We start from the raw sequence: 14,359 nt of genomic DNA, 5'->3' as shown, positions 1-14,359 counted from the left end.
ATTTAATCCTAGTAAAAATTCCCTGTCTTAGGATCACCACTTTAATTTAAGAATGTGTGTCAGAATAATAGTTGAGAGAATGATTTATTTCAGATTGTACTTCTATCATCACATTCCCAAACTCATTTAGTATTTGGTAGTATTGCCTTTAAATTGTTTAACTTGGGTCAAACGTTTCGGGTAGCCTTACACAAGCTTCCCACAATAAGTTGGGTGAATTTTGTCCCATTCCTCCTGACAGAGCTGGTGTAACTGAGTCAGGTTAGTCGGCCTCCTTGCTCGTAAAACACATTTTCAGTTCTGCCCACAAATGTTCTATAGGATTGGGGTCAGGGCTTTGTGATGGCCACTCCAATACCTTGACTTTGTGGTCCTTAAGCCATTTTGCCACAACTTTGGAAGTATGCTTGGGGTCATTGTCCATTTGGAAGACTCATTTGCGACCAAGCTTTAACTTACTGACTGATGTCTGGAAATGTTGCTTCAATATATACACATAATTTCCCTCCTCATGATGCCATTTATTTTGTGAAGTGCACCAGTCTCTCTTGCAGCAAAGCACCCCCACAACATGATGCTGCCACCCCTGTACTTCACAGTGTGGATGGTGTTCTTCGGCTTGCAAGCCTCCCCCTTTTTCCTCCCAACATAACAATGGTCATTATGGCCAAACAGTTCAAATTTTGTTTCATCAAACCAGATGACATTTCTCCAAAAAGTATGATCGTTGTCCCCATGTGCAGTTTCAAACCGTAGTCTGGCTTTTTTTATGGCGGTTTTGGAGCAGTGGCTTCTTCCTTGCTGAGCGGCCTTTCAGGTTATGTGAATATAGGACTCGTTTTACTGTGGATATAGATAATTTTGTACCTGTTTCCTCCAGCATCTTCACAAGGTCCTTTGCTGTTGGTCTGGGATTGATTTGCACTTTTCGCACCAAAGTACGTTAATCTCTAGGAGACAGAACTCGTCTCCTTCCTGAGCGGTATGACGGCGGCGTGGGCCCATGGTGTTCATACTTGCGTACTATTGTTTGTACAGATGAACGTGGTACATTCAGGCGTTTGAAAATTGCTCCCAAGGATGAACCAGACTTGTGGAGGTCTACAATTTTTCTTCTGAAGTCTTGGCTGATTTCTTTTGATTTTCCCATGATGTCAAGCAAAGAGGCATTGAGTTTGAAGGTAGGTCTTGAAATACATCCACAGGTACACCTCCAATTGACTCAAATGATGTCAATTATCCTATCAGAAGCTTCTAAAGCAATGGCATCATTTTCTGGAATTTTCAAAGCTGTTTAAAGGCACAGTCAACTTTGTATGCAAACTTCTGACCCACTGGAATTGTGATACAGTGAATTATAAGTGAAATAATCTGTCTGTAAACAATTGTTGGAAAAATGACTTGTGTCATGCACAAAGTAGATGTCCTAACCGACTTGCCAAAACTATAGTTTGTTAACAAGAAATTTGTGGAGTGGTTGAAAAACGAGTATTAATGACTCCAACCTAAGTGTATGTAAACTTCCGACTTCAACTGTATATACATGGAGTACCAGTACCATATCAATGTGCAGAGGTACGAGGTATTTGAGGTAGATACTGTATGTACATGAAGGCAGGTTAAAGTTACTAGGCATCAGGGTAGATAAGAGTAAAATAATGAACAGAGTAGCAATAACAAATGATGAGTGTAAACGTGTGTGTGTTGTACTGTTTGCTGGACGGTAGCAGAGTGAACAGGGGATGGCTTGGGTGGCTAGGGTCTTTGGCAATTTTTCGAGCCTTCCTCTGACACTGCCTGATATAGAGGTCCTGGACGGCAGGGAGCTCGGCCTCAGTGATGTATTGGGCTGTCCGCACCACCCTCTGTAGCGCTTTGCGGTCAAGGGTGGTGCATTTGCCATACCAACTGGTGATGTAGAACTTCTTGAGGAGCCGAGGGTTCATGCCACATCTTTTCAGCCTCCTGAGAGGGAAGAGGCGTTGCCGTGGCGTTGCCGTGCCCTCTTCACGACTGTGCGGGTGTGTGGACCAAGTTAAGTCCTTAGTGATGTGGACGCCAAGGAACTTGAAGTTCTTGACCCGCTCCACAACAGCCCTATTGATGTGGATGGGAGGCGTGCTCTCCCATCTTTCTCCTAAAGTCCACGATCAGCTCCTTGGTCTTATTGACATTGAGGGAGAGGTTGTTATCCTGGCCTTCTCCCTGAGGCTGACTCATCGCCGTTGGCGATCAGGCCTACCACCATCGTGTTGTCAGCAAACTTGATGATGGTGTTGGAATTGTGCGTGGCCACGCAGTCGTGGGTGAACAGAGATTACAGGAGGGGACTAAGGACACACCCCTGACGGGTCCCTGTGTTGAGGGTCAGCGTGGTGGAGGTGTTGTTGCCTACCCTAATCACATGTCAGGAAGTCCATGGTCCAGTTGCAAAGGGAGATGTTTGGAGGTGATGAGTTTGGAGGGGACTATGGTGTTGAATGCTGAGTTGTAGTCTGAACAGCATTCTCATATAGATATTTCCCCTCGTGTCACGGTGGGAGAGAGCAGTGTCAAGTGCAATTGAGATTGCGTCATCTGTGGATCTGTTGGGGCAGTATACGAATTGGAGTGGGTGTAAGGTGTCTGGGATGATGGTGTTGATGTGTGTCATGACCAGCCTTTCAAAGCACTTCATAATTACAGATACTAGTGCTACAGGGCGATAGTCATTTAGGTAGGTTATTTTGAAAGTCTTGGGAACAGGGACAATGGTGGTCAGCTTGACATATGTTGGGAATACAGACTGGGACAAGGAGAGATTGAAAATGTACGTAAAGACACCTACCAGCTGGTCTGCGCATGCCTTGAGAACGCGCCCTGGTATTCCATCTGTTTGTTAACATGTTTCAACGTTTTGCTCACATCGGCCACGGAGAGCGAGATCACACAGTCACCCGGTTCAAGCAAGGCACATTGTTATATTCCTCGAAGCGAGCACAAAAGGCATTTAGCTCATTTGGGAGTTCTGCATCACTGGGCAAATCATCCCTTTGTAATCAGCTATAATCTGCAAACCCTGCCACAAGGTGTAATACGATTCCACCTTCCTCCTGTATTGGCCCTTTGCATTTTCGATGTCTCGTCGGAGGTCGTAGCGAGCTTTCTGGTATGCGTCCATGTCCGTGTCCCGTTCCTTGTAAGTGTGTAACGTTCGTCGTCTGAAGATGAGGAATCATCGGACCAAAGCGCAGTCAATTTATTAAAACAGAACACTAAACAAAATACCAAAGAGAAATAACGAAACAAAACAGAAAACAACTACCCACAGAACACAGGTGGGAAAAGGCTACCTAAGTATGGTTCTCAATCAGAAACAACGATAGACAGCTGCCTCTGATTGAGAACCACACCCGGCCAAACACACAGAAATAGAAAACATAGAACACAAAACATAGAATACCCACCCCAACTCATCCCTGACCAAACCAAAATAGAGACATAAAAAAGGAACTAAGGTCAGGGCGTGACAAAGTGGTAGCTCTGCCTTTAGCTCAGCACGGATATTGCCTGTAATCCATGGTTTTTGGTTTGGATACGTTCTTATAGTAACTGTGTTGATGATATCGCCTTTGCACTTATTGATGAAGCCCGTGACTGTTGTGGTCAACTCCTCAATTTAGACATGGATTGTATATGTGTGCCATTCAGAGGGTGAACGGGCAAGACAAAATATTTAAGTGCCTTTGAACGGGGTATGGTACTAGATGCCAGGTCAATCAATCAAATTCAATCAAATGTATTTATACAGCCCTTTTTACATCAACAGATGTCACAAAGTGCTTATACAGAAACCCAGCCTAAACCCCCAAACAGCAAGCAATGCAGATGTAGAAGCACAGTGGCTAGGAAAAATTCCCAAGAAAGGCAGGAACCTAGGAAGAAACCTAGAGAGGAACCAGGCTCTGAGGGGTGGCCAGTCCTCTTCTGGCTGTGCCAGGTGGAGATTATAAGAGGACATGGCCATTAAGGCCAGATTGTTCTTCAAAATTTTCAAACGTTTAAAGATAACCAGCAGGGTCAAATAATAATCACAGTGGTTGTAGAGGGTACAACAGGTCAGCACTTCAGTTGTAAATGTCAGTTGGCTTTCATAGCTGAGCATTCAGAGGTCAAGACAGCAGGTGCTGTAGACAGAGAGAGAGGGAGGGAGTGAGAGAGCGAGAGAGAGTTGAAAACAGCAGGTACAGGACAAGGTAGCATGAAACTGGAGCTTTGCACAACCAAGTGGACTGGAGACAGCCAGGAGTCATCAGGCCAGGTAATCCTGAGGGTCCATGGTCCAAGGGCTCAAGTCCTCCTGGAGGGAAGGGAGAGAGAGAGAGAGAATTAGAGGGAGCATACTTAAGTTCACACAGGACACCAGATAAGACAGGAGAATTACACCAGATAGGACAGACTGACCCTAGCCCCGCAGCACATAGACTATTGCAGCATAGATAATGGAGGCTGAGACAGGGGGGGGGGGGTCGGGAACACTGGCCTCGTCCGACAATACCCCCGGACAGGGCCAACCAGGCAGGATATAACACCGCACATTGCCAAAGCACAGCCCCCACACTACTAGAGGGATATCAATTTACCACCAACTTACTACCCTGTGACAAGGCTGAGTATAGTCCTTGAAGATCTCCTCCACCTCCACAAGCACGAGGGGATGCAAGACTGGACAGGAAGATCACGTTAGTGACACAACCCACTCAAGTCGAGTATAGCTCAAAAAAGCCTGGCACGACGTGACTCACCCCTCCTAGGGACGACACGGAGGAGCACTAGTAAGACAGTGACTCATCCCCCGTAATAGGGTCAGGCCGAGAATCCCAGTGGGGAGAGGGGAGCCGGCCAGGCAGAGACAGCAAGGGCGGTTCGTCATTCCAGTGCCTTGCCATTCACCTTCGCACCCCTGGGCCAGGCTACACTCAATCATAGGACCTACTGAAGAGATGAGTCTTCAGTAAAGACTTAAAGGTTGAGACAGAGTCTGCATCTCTCACATGGATAGGCAGATCATTCCATAAAAATGTAGCTCTATAGGAGAAAGTCCTGCCTCCAGCTGTTTGCTAAGAAATTCTAGGGACAATAATGAGGCCTGCGTCTTGTGACCGTAGCGTATGAGTAGGTTTTGTACGGTAGGACCAAATCAGGGAGAGAGGTAGGAGCAAGTCCATGTAATGCTTAGTTGGGTAACAGTAAAACCTTGAAATCAGTCCTAGCCTTAACGGGAAGCCAGTGTAGATAGGCTAGCACTGGAGTAATATGATCACATTTTTGGGTTCTGATCAACATTCTTGCAGCCGTATTTAGCACTAACTGAGGTTTATTTAGTGCTTTATCAGGGTAGCCAGAGAGTAGAGCATTGCAGTAGTCTAATCTAGTAGTTACAAATGCATGGATTAGCTTTTCTGCATAATTTTTTGATAAAACGTTTCTGATTGCCTCCCGAGTGGCACAGTGGTCTAAGGCACTGCATCGCAGTGCTTGAGGCGTCACTACAGACCTGGGTTTGATCCCAGGCTGTGTCACAACCGGCCGTGACCGGGAGTCCCATAGAGCGGCACCCAGCGTCGTCCGGGTTAGGGGAGAGTTTGGCCGGGGGGGCTTTACTTGGCTCATTGTGCTCTTGTGACTCCTTGTGGTGGGCCAGGCGCCTGCAGGCTGACTTCGGTCGTCAGTTGAACGGTTTTTCCTCCGACACATTGGTGCTGCTGGCTTCGGGGTCATCGGGCGGGTGTTAAGAAGCACGGTTTGGTGGGTCAAGTGTTGGAGGATGCATAACTCGACCTTTGCCTCTCCCAAGCCCAATGGGGAGTTGCAGCGATGAGAAACGATCGTAATTGGATCGCAATTGGATATCACGAAATTGGGGAGAAAAATAAAATAAAAACGAAGTTTCAGATTTTTGCAATGTTACGAAGATAAAAAAGATGCCCTTGAAATATTCTTGATATGTTCGTCAAAATGGTTAAATAAAAAATCCATGGCCTAGCATTGTGCCACAATGATGAGTATCCTTGTTTTAGATGTGAAATTCCACATATCTTGTGGAAAAATTACTTGTGTCATGCACAAAGTTAATGTCCTAACCGACTTGCCAAAACTATAGTTCATTAACAAGAAATTTGTGGAATGGTTGAAAAACGAGTTTTAATGACTTCCGACTTCAACTGTACGTGAGAATGCTGTTCGTTGACTACAGCTCAGTGTTCAACACCATAGTGGCCTCAAAGCTCATCACTAAGCTATGGGCCCTGGGACTAAACACCTCCCTCTGTAACTGGATCCTGGACTTCCTGACGGGCTGCCCCCAAGTGGTAAGGGTAAGCAACAACTCATCTGCCACGCTAATCCTCAACAGGGGGCCCCTCAGGGGGTGCGTGCATAGTCCCCTCCTGTACTCCCTGTCCACCCACGCACAACTCCAACACCATCATTAAGTTTGCCAACGACACAACGGTGGTAAGCCTGATCACTGACAACAATGAGACAGCCTATAGGGAGGAGGTCTGAGACCTGGCAGTGTGGTTCCAGGAAGACAACCTCTCCCTCAACGTGAGCCAGAAAAAGGATCTGATCGTGGACTACAGGAAAAAGAGGGCTGAGCACGCCCCCATTCACATCGACAAGACTGTAGTGGAACGGGTCGAGAGCTTCAAGTTCCTTGGTGCCCACATCACTAACAAATTATCATGGTCCAAACACACCAAGACAGTCATGAAGAAGGTACAACAACGCCTATTCCCCCCGAGGAGACTGAAAAGATTTGGCATGGGTTCTCAGATCCTCAAAAGGTTTTACAGCTGTACCATCGAGAGCATCCTGACTGGTTGCAGCACCACTTGGTATGGGAACTGCTCGGCATCTGACCGCAAAGCGCTACAGAGGGTGGTGCGTAAGGCCCAGTACATCACTGGGGCCAAGCTTCGTGCCATCTAGAACCTCTATACCAGGCAATGTCAATAACACTGCTAAACAGAGTCAAATGGCTACCCTTACTATTTGCATTGACCCCCTTTTTTACCCTGCTGCTACTCGCTGTTTATTGTCAATGCATAGTCACTTTACCCCAACCTACATATACATATTACCTCAATTACCTCAACTAACCTGTACCCCCACACATTGACTTGGTACCGTTACCCAGCTACGTCTGTATTCCTATGGTTCTCATTTAAACCCATGTTAATTTATGCACATTTTAAATAGTTATAGTTCATAAAGTACACATAGTGTCAAAAATCCAGTCTGGACATTTGGCAGTTTGTTTCGTGTTAATAGCTTAAATCGTTTAAGCTCTCGAGAGGGCAAATAAATATATATATATATATTTTAAAAAATGTATTTCACCTTTATTTAACCAGGTAGACCAGTTGAGAACAAGTTCTCATTTACAACTGCGACCTGGCCAAGATAAAGCAAAGCAGTGCGACAAAGACAACAACACAGAGTTACACATAAACAAACGTACAGTCAATAACACAGAATAATAATAATAGGACGATGTAAGAAATGTAGAGTTCTATTTTGCTTTCCAAGCGCAGCTAATAATGCGTTCATAACCAAGTGGGAAGGTGGTATTTACAACATACGACTGGGACACCCCTCCAACTGGTAATTACTAGTGGAAAACTTGTCCATCATCCCTGACCCACAACTTCCTTCACATGCTGGCCTCTGACATCACCTACTATGGAAATGACCTTGATAACAGCATTGTCAGCACTTAAATGCAATAAGAAAACTTTATTTATAAAAAGAAAGGAGGCTGCTAATGGGAGAACGGCTCATAACAATGGCCAGAACAGAGCAAATGGAATGGCATCAAACAACTGGAAACCATGTGTTTGATGTATTTGAATCCATTCCACCTAATCCGCTAGTCATTACCACGAGCCCGTCCTCCCCAATTAAGGTGCCACCAACCTCCTGTGAATATATTAATATGGTTTTTGAACACTATATTTGTTGCCAGACACGAAATTCCCCCATTGAACTTTGCCACACCCCACCTAAACAAAATGGGGAAATGTTATGTGAACCAGTTAATTAAAACAAAATGGGGAGATGTTATGTGAACCAGTTAATTAAGCAAAATCAGAGCTATTTTTGCAATACAGATCAGCGCTATGTTAACCGATGACCAAATTAAGCATTATCCCTTTAAAGGAGATGGTAGGAAAAAACATATTTTGGAAGGATGAAGACCTGAGGGGAACTACATGTTTGTTGTTTTATCACACGTAAATATAGATCACGTTGTTCTGTAACAATAACTTCTGTATCTACCAAACAAATGCAACATTTCAATCCATTACATTAGTCAGTGGTAGTGTGGGGGGGGGGACAAACCACCTTTGACAATCTTATTCTGCAAATTTATGGTGATACAAATAGATTTCTCAGGGCAGTCCTATATTATTTTAGGACCACATGTTGACTTGCCGTATACTGTAACTAGATTTCATACACTGCACGGTGGTGTCATCCTTTCCTTTGACGTTTTCACGAGCCCTCAGCCCCGACCGACATGTTAGGATTTGCGGGATTGGTTTGCTGCGCCTGATTGGTTGACTAAACCACATTAGCGAATGTTTTCCTCGTCATCAAGTTCGAGAGACCGGTAGTGCTGACAGCCAAACTGGCATCAAATGGTAGACTTTCTTCTGTTTACGGTCAGGCTTTTGAAGAAGTGCAATTTGCAATGCAATTCCGGAGTGTTTAGCAGATAAAGAGGTACGTTATGGACATAGCTATATTGTGTTTGTATGAATGTCCATCCAAGCCGACGTTGCTGTTGTTGTGATAGAAAACGTTAGCTGCTCATCTTTTAGCTAGCAAAGTTAACGTTAGCTAGCTAACTTGCTAGCTAATGTAAGAACACAAATATTTGGCATTGAGACCTCTACCCATGTAGATGTTGCAATCCTTTTGCTATATATATATATATATATATATATATATATATATATATATATATATATATATATATATATATGCTGGGAATGGTCAATGTCGAAATGGCAGAACAGTGACTTGATTGCTACGACTTTAAGTGAAGTGTTCCTCTCGATCCGGGCAGCTGTTATGGATTTCAATGCTGTTTTGCTTGATTCCACTTTCAAAACAAGCATTTGTTTGACATTGATTGTCACGTACAGCTTACCACACGAAATTGCTACCACATTTCACAATTTTCGTCAATCTTGTTTAGCCATTACCTGGAAGTTCTCAACATGTGGCACTATAGTATCCCTGGGGCACCTGGCCTGTCCGTTGTGACTAGATGGGATACAGCTTTTGACTTTTTGTAGCAGGTTAGGAGAATTCGGTTATGGTTAACTAAAAACAAACGACTTTTGACGTCAATTTAACAAAAGCTGTATTCTTTCTACCATGACCAGCCTATCCACAGTGAGGTCTTGGGAAGACTAATAAGAACATAGGCCTAATGATCAATTGCACATGAGTGGGTGCAGAGCAACATGTGACTTGGGCTACTTGTACATCCAAAAATGGTTGAGACCGACATGGAAGTTCCCCCAAGAATGCAGAAAAAAGTATATGTAGGGGCTGTCATGCTCTGTAGAATTAACTTGGCAATGGAAACTGACATACCGTTTACTCTATACTTGAATATCAAACCAAAGAATGGTAAAATAATACAGTGCTTGCAGGTACAATTCAAACAGTGACCTTAATAAACCTTGAGAGTCTGATACTATTGGGAAGTTATGGACAATTGTGTTAAAGATGTATAGCTCCATATACTACAGGGCCTATATAATAGACCAGTTTTTCATTTAGTAGTATTGGCCAAGGAGTCTGTAGCCTATGTGTCAAAGGTCACCAGTCTGTCTTGAGAATTTCTAGACCATGAGGTCAGTAGTGTAATCTCTGTTACCCAGAAGTAAAATTCTCTTATCTCATGAAAGTTTGTCACTTCCTGTTTTTATTGCTGGGCGGAATGCAGTAGAGCTCGTCAGCTTGTAGTCCTAAGAACCGGAAATGAGTTCTCTGGTTCGTTCAGCCATTTCTATGGGGAAAGCAAGGCAGTTAACCTTCAACAGCAACGGGCACAGATGGCGTCGATTTAAAGCAGCCCCCCGCACCTCTCTGATTGAGGGGTTAGGTTAAATGTGGACGACACATTTAGGTTGAATGCATTCAGTTGTATGCATTCAACTGACTAGGTATCTCCCTTTCCCCCCCAAAACATTTGATTTTGTTTTAATGAACAGACAATTTAGGCTTTGTGGCTGTGGAATCTAGTGGAAATTGGTTTATCATCTGCACCCGGGCTTGAAAATCACCAGTTCAAGCACTGCCTTCGTCCAATCCTGATTTGTCCAAAAATCTACAACAAAAACCCAAACCAGGAACTGTTGCTGCGCGTAATTACACAATTCTATGTGTACCGTGACAGATTTTTGCAGATTAATCTTTCAAAGAGAATTGGCCCACGAGCCCTTATGACTCATGTAATTGCATTACAGTAGTTATTCCACGTCCCTTATTGCCGCGTTAGAGAAATGCACAGATGTTGCCCAAAAAGTGTTTAATCGCAAATATGCCTCGCTTGCATATACAAAAGATACACTTGGTGTACGCTGTTTAGCAAAGTTGCACCCGGCTGTATTTTGAGAAGCACTTGCGGTCCAGCCGGAAATGTTGAATTGTAGTTTCCAATGGAAATGCGAGCACATAGTGAGAGAATGTGTCGTTGTGAAAACAGCCTGGTTCAACTTTACTAAATTGTGTACAGTAAGTGTATCTTTTGTATTTGAAAGATTCTTTCTCGCTTATATGAGAGGGTTTCCAAAAACTCTATCGCTAGCGAGGATTAACTCTCAGTCTCAGCAAAAAGGGGCTATTCATTTATCTACATGACCAGCCCTTATATTTAGCCTCACAATTAAGTGTTTTACCATTTCTTTTCAGGGCAACCAGGGCTACAAGTAGAACACAAAACGGTGGTTGGAATTCAATACGTCACCAGGGTATTTTAAAAGCCTTTGATAGCACATTTTAAGATTGTCATCCACGAAATTTGATTTGTGGGCACATAAAACTATATCCTGTTTTGAAATGTTATCCATGGGATACTGAAGTAGTGATCAGAACTCTAAATTACATTATATCAATTGCAGTTATTTTATTATTCTGTTGGACAAGCACATGACATAGCCCTACTCTGCAATGTCGTTGGGAAAACGGCTTTCCATGGAAACAACAGGATGGATGTTATAGATGGTGATGTTGGCTGTATTGATGAATTAAAACGAGAGTCTGACTCTGTAAACATTGCCGTGGCTTTGGCAGAGGAAATTATGTTTTCTTCTATTTGTTTGAAGTGCAATTGAATCGGTAAGTTTGAAACCTTGTGTTTTGAATTGCGATAATTGTTTATCCTCGTCCTGGAGCCTATCAGTATGTTCAGAGAGGAAGTGAGAGGCACAACTCGGAGGAAAGTCTGTCTCCCACCAGCAAGTACCGTTTCTTTTCGTTGTTTCGCCCACCAAGCAAGGAGTTTTTGTATGCAGGTCAATGTGTCGAATTTGTTCAACCAAAAAATGAATGGCTTATTTGCTAGTTAAGGTTTATTTGATCTAATTGAACTTTCGTAATGCTTAAGTTGTTACGAGTGTACTGATATATAAGTAGAACACTTGACAGCCTCAAGATAACCTTTTGTCATCAATATTAGATTGATGTACAGCGTGGGGTGTCAAACTCATTCCATGTAGGGGGCGAGTGTATGCTGGTTTTTGTTATTTCCTATCAATGTGTGTCCAATTTAAAACCTAGACAACCAAGTAAGGGGAGTTCCTAACTAATCGATGACCTTAATTGATCAATCAAGTACAAGAGAGGAGCGAAAACCTGCAGACACTCATCCCACCGTGGATTCAGTTTGACAGGTGATGGTCTATACAGTATGACCAAACAGGATGAAAGGCCAGACTGAGAATACTTTATTTCCCATTATCTTGGCGAGAACGGACATTTGTATTTATGCTGACAAAGGCCAGATCCCATCACCAACCCACCCATCATGAAATGCCTGCCGTGGCTTTCCTGAAGTGGAAAATGTGCTGTAAGCCGTGCGGTTCACTCCCCACACGTGTGAAGGAAGGTTTCTCCCAAACAGGGCTGTTCAGACCCAGCTGACTGGTCACATGGTTAGATGGCACATTCTTCAGGGTTTCAGGCCAGCAGGCAGCATCCATCTGATACCAAGGAGGCAGCAGCACAGTGAGATGAGGGTGGAGGTGGAGTGGTGCTGCTTCCTTCACACTAAGACAGTTACTGCTTCACTATGAAGCCCGGTCAGACTCCAAAGAGGCTGGTCTAGATGAACCCTATCCCCAGCTGCTGCTGTGAAGCCCCCCCCCCCCCATGGCATTATCATTCCTAGGATTCGTAAAGATGATGTTGATCTCAGCGTTTCAACGCGTGTTTACGAGGACCAATCAAGTGAGTAGCCTGATGAACCGATCTTAGATGAGACTTGAATGGATTTCATACTCTTTTTGTTCCCCATGTTGGGGATGATGCTCACATGTTTTTATGTAGTTTTCAATGGATTGATTGGAATCTTACATCAGAAGAACATGTGACGACGCAGTGCCTGCCGTATGACCTGACTAAATCTCATATTTACAAGCATTTCGCTACACCTGCTAAAAACAGCTGCTAAATATGTGTATGTGACCAAAAACATTTTATTTGAGATAGCCTCATCTCCTTTTCAATCAAAAACTAACATCTAAACATTTACAGGATTGGAGAACATTTATAACTTGACTCAACAAGCAGAGTTGTAGAGCCCCCATACTCAACTGGCGGACCGGATCCAAACCCAGAACGGTATCAATATGGGCTGCAGGTCCCGAATTTTGTAATTTTATTTTTCTAATTTACTCGGTCGGGCTTCGACCCCTGGTATCATATAAACAAACATACGCCATGGAAGGATGCATAGAATTGCAGGAAATTAGCTTTAAAACGGAGGAAAAAAATCCCTGCCTCATGCAACAACAAAAAAAGAATTGGCGAAAATTGCCTTTAAAACTGCAACATTTTCTCTCCGCCGATAAATGTCATTATTCATCCGGGACTTTGTCACCAAGGAAATTTGTGTGACCAGACCTTCTCAAATAATACTTGAGTACCCCTGATGCAGACAAGACGGTGCACACAAAATGTGTTGTTTATGCACAACTATGTCCAAGTGTCCTCTACAAAGCTACCATCTGCCCTCTTAGCACTCTTAGCTTTTGATACCTCAGAGACCAACCAGACAAGACAATCTCCTCTTCTATTAGGCCTATTCAACCAGTAATGAGACTGACCTCGAAAGAAAAGTCACACCTCACTGTTTATTTTTAATTTTTTTATTTAACTAGGCAAGTCCGTTAAGAACAAATGTATTATTTACAATGATGGCCTACCGGGAAGAACAATAGATTTTTACCTTGTCAGCTTGGGGATTCGATCCAGCAACCTTTCTGTTACTGGCCCAACGCTCTAACCACTAGGCTACCTGCCGCTCCAACAACCTGTTAGTTAGATCATTCCTGTGTGTCTTTGTGGGCGACTGACTGCTTCATTGAAATTTGATGTCTGTGACAAGGTCTCCCAAGCAAGTCATACAGAGGCAGAATCTTACGCCCTGCCTTGTGGATCATGCAATTATGTGGTGAACTAACTTTTAGTAATTTAATTTCCGAGAACGTTAACAAGCTCAGCTGAGAGGCAGCTGGCTGGCGGAATGAGGGAGGTGAAAAGTGTCCTTGGAGAGAGACAATCTTCCTGTTGTTCCTGCTGCGGTTTAAGATGCCTCAGGAAAGAGGAGAGCGAGCTTCTGGACCTAGCTGTTTCTGTCTCTGCTTCTTTGTCCTCTTCAAGTAAAGTAGGCCTAAGCCTTGACCAAGCCAGAGCAGCCCATAGGGCAGGAGCCTATCTCCTGTTTCTGTAGCGTGAGGCAGCTTGATGGACACGTGGGCTACACCCCACACACCACATTTGAATTGTTGCTAGGGTGCCAGTGGAAGTCTCTTGCTAGGCGCGCAATTGAATTAAACGTCAACTAAAGACCTCGAAAGTGGTCTCCTGATGTGGTTTAAGAATTGTTGTGGACTGAGAGCAAAAAGTGTGATTTTCAGTAAAAACCTGAACTCGGAAACCTGGAAAAACAAAACACGGACGTACTGACTGTTCAAAATCGCTAAATATATTACAGCCTTTTTGAGATTGCGCAAAAGTGTTTTTTTCTCTCCAAATAATCAATGTAAATATCATATTGTCAAGTTAAAATGTCATT

At 43.7% G+C, this 14,359-nt stretch overlaps 1 protein-coding gene across 4 annotated transcripts in view; it reads left to right on the top strand.

Annotated features, from left to right (window-relative positions):
• The first annotated feature begins 8,606 nt into the window (after positions 1-8,606).
• Positions 8,607-14,359, top strand: part of LOC129866737 (ankyrin repeat domain-containing protein 27-like) — a 35,593-nt gene continuing 29,840 nt past the window's right edge. For 2 of the 4 annotated variants that reach the window (XM_055939574.1, XM_055939573.1), the window contains exon 1: positions 8,607-8,769. The gene's annotated coding sequence lies outside the window, so the exon portion shown is untranslated. The remainder of the gene's footprint in view (positions 8,770-14,359) is intronic. The other 2 variants (XM_055939576.1, XM_055939575.1) reach the window with 1 other exon arrangement.

Source organism: Salvelinus fontinalis, chromosome 12, assembly GCF_029448725.1.
Source record: "Salvelinus fontinalis isolate EN_2023a chromosome 12, ASM2944872v1, whole genome shotgun sequence".
NCBI classification, from domain to species: Eukaryota; Metazoa; Chordata; class Actinopteri; order Salmoniformes; family Salmonidae; genus Salvelinus; species Salvelinus fontinalis.
This window is presented reverse-complemented; position numbering and strand designations above follow the sequence as displayed.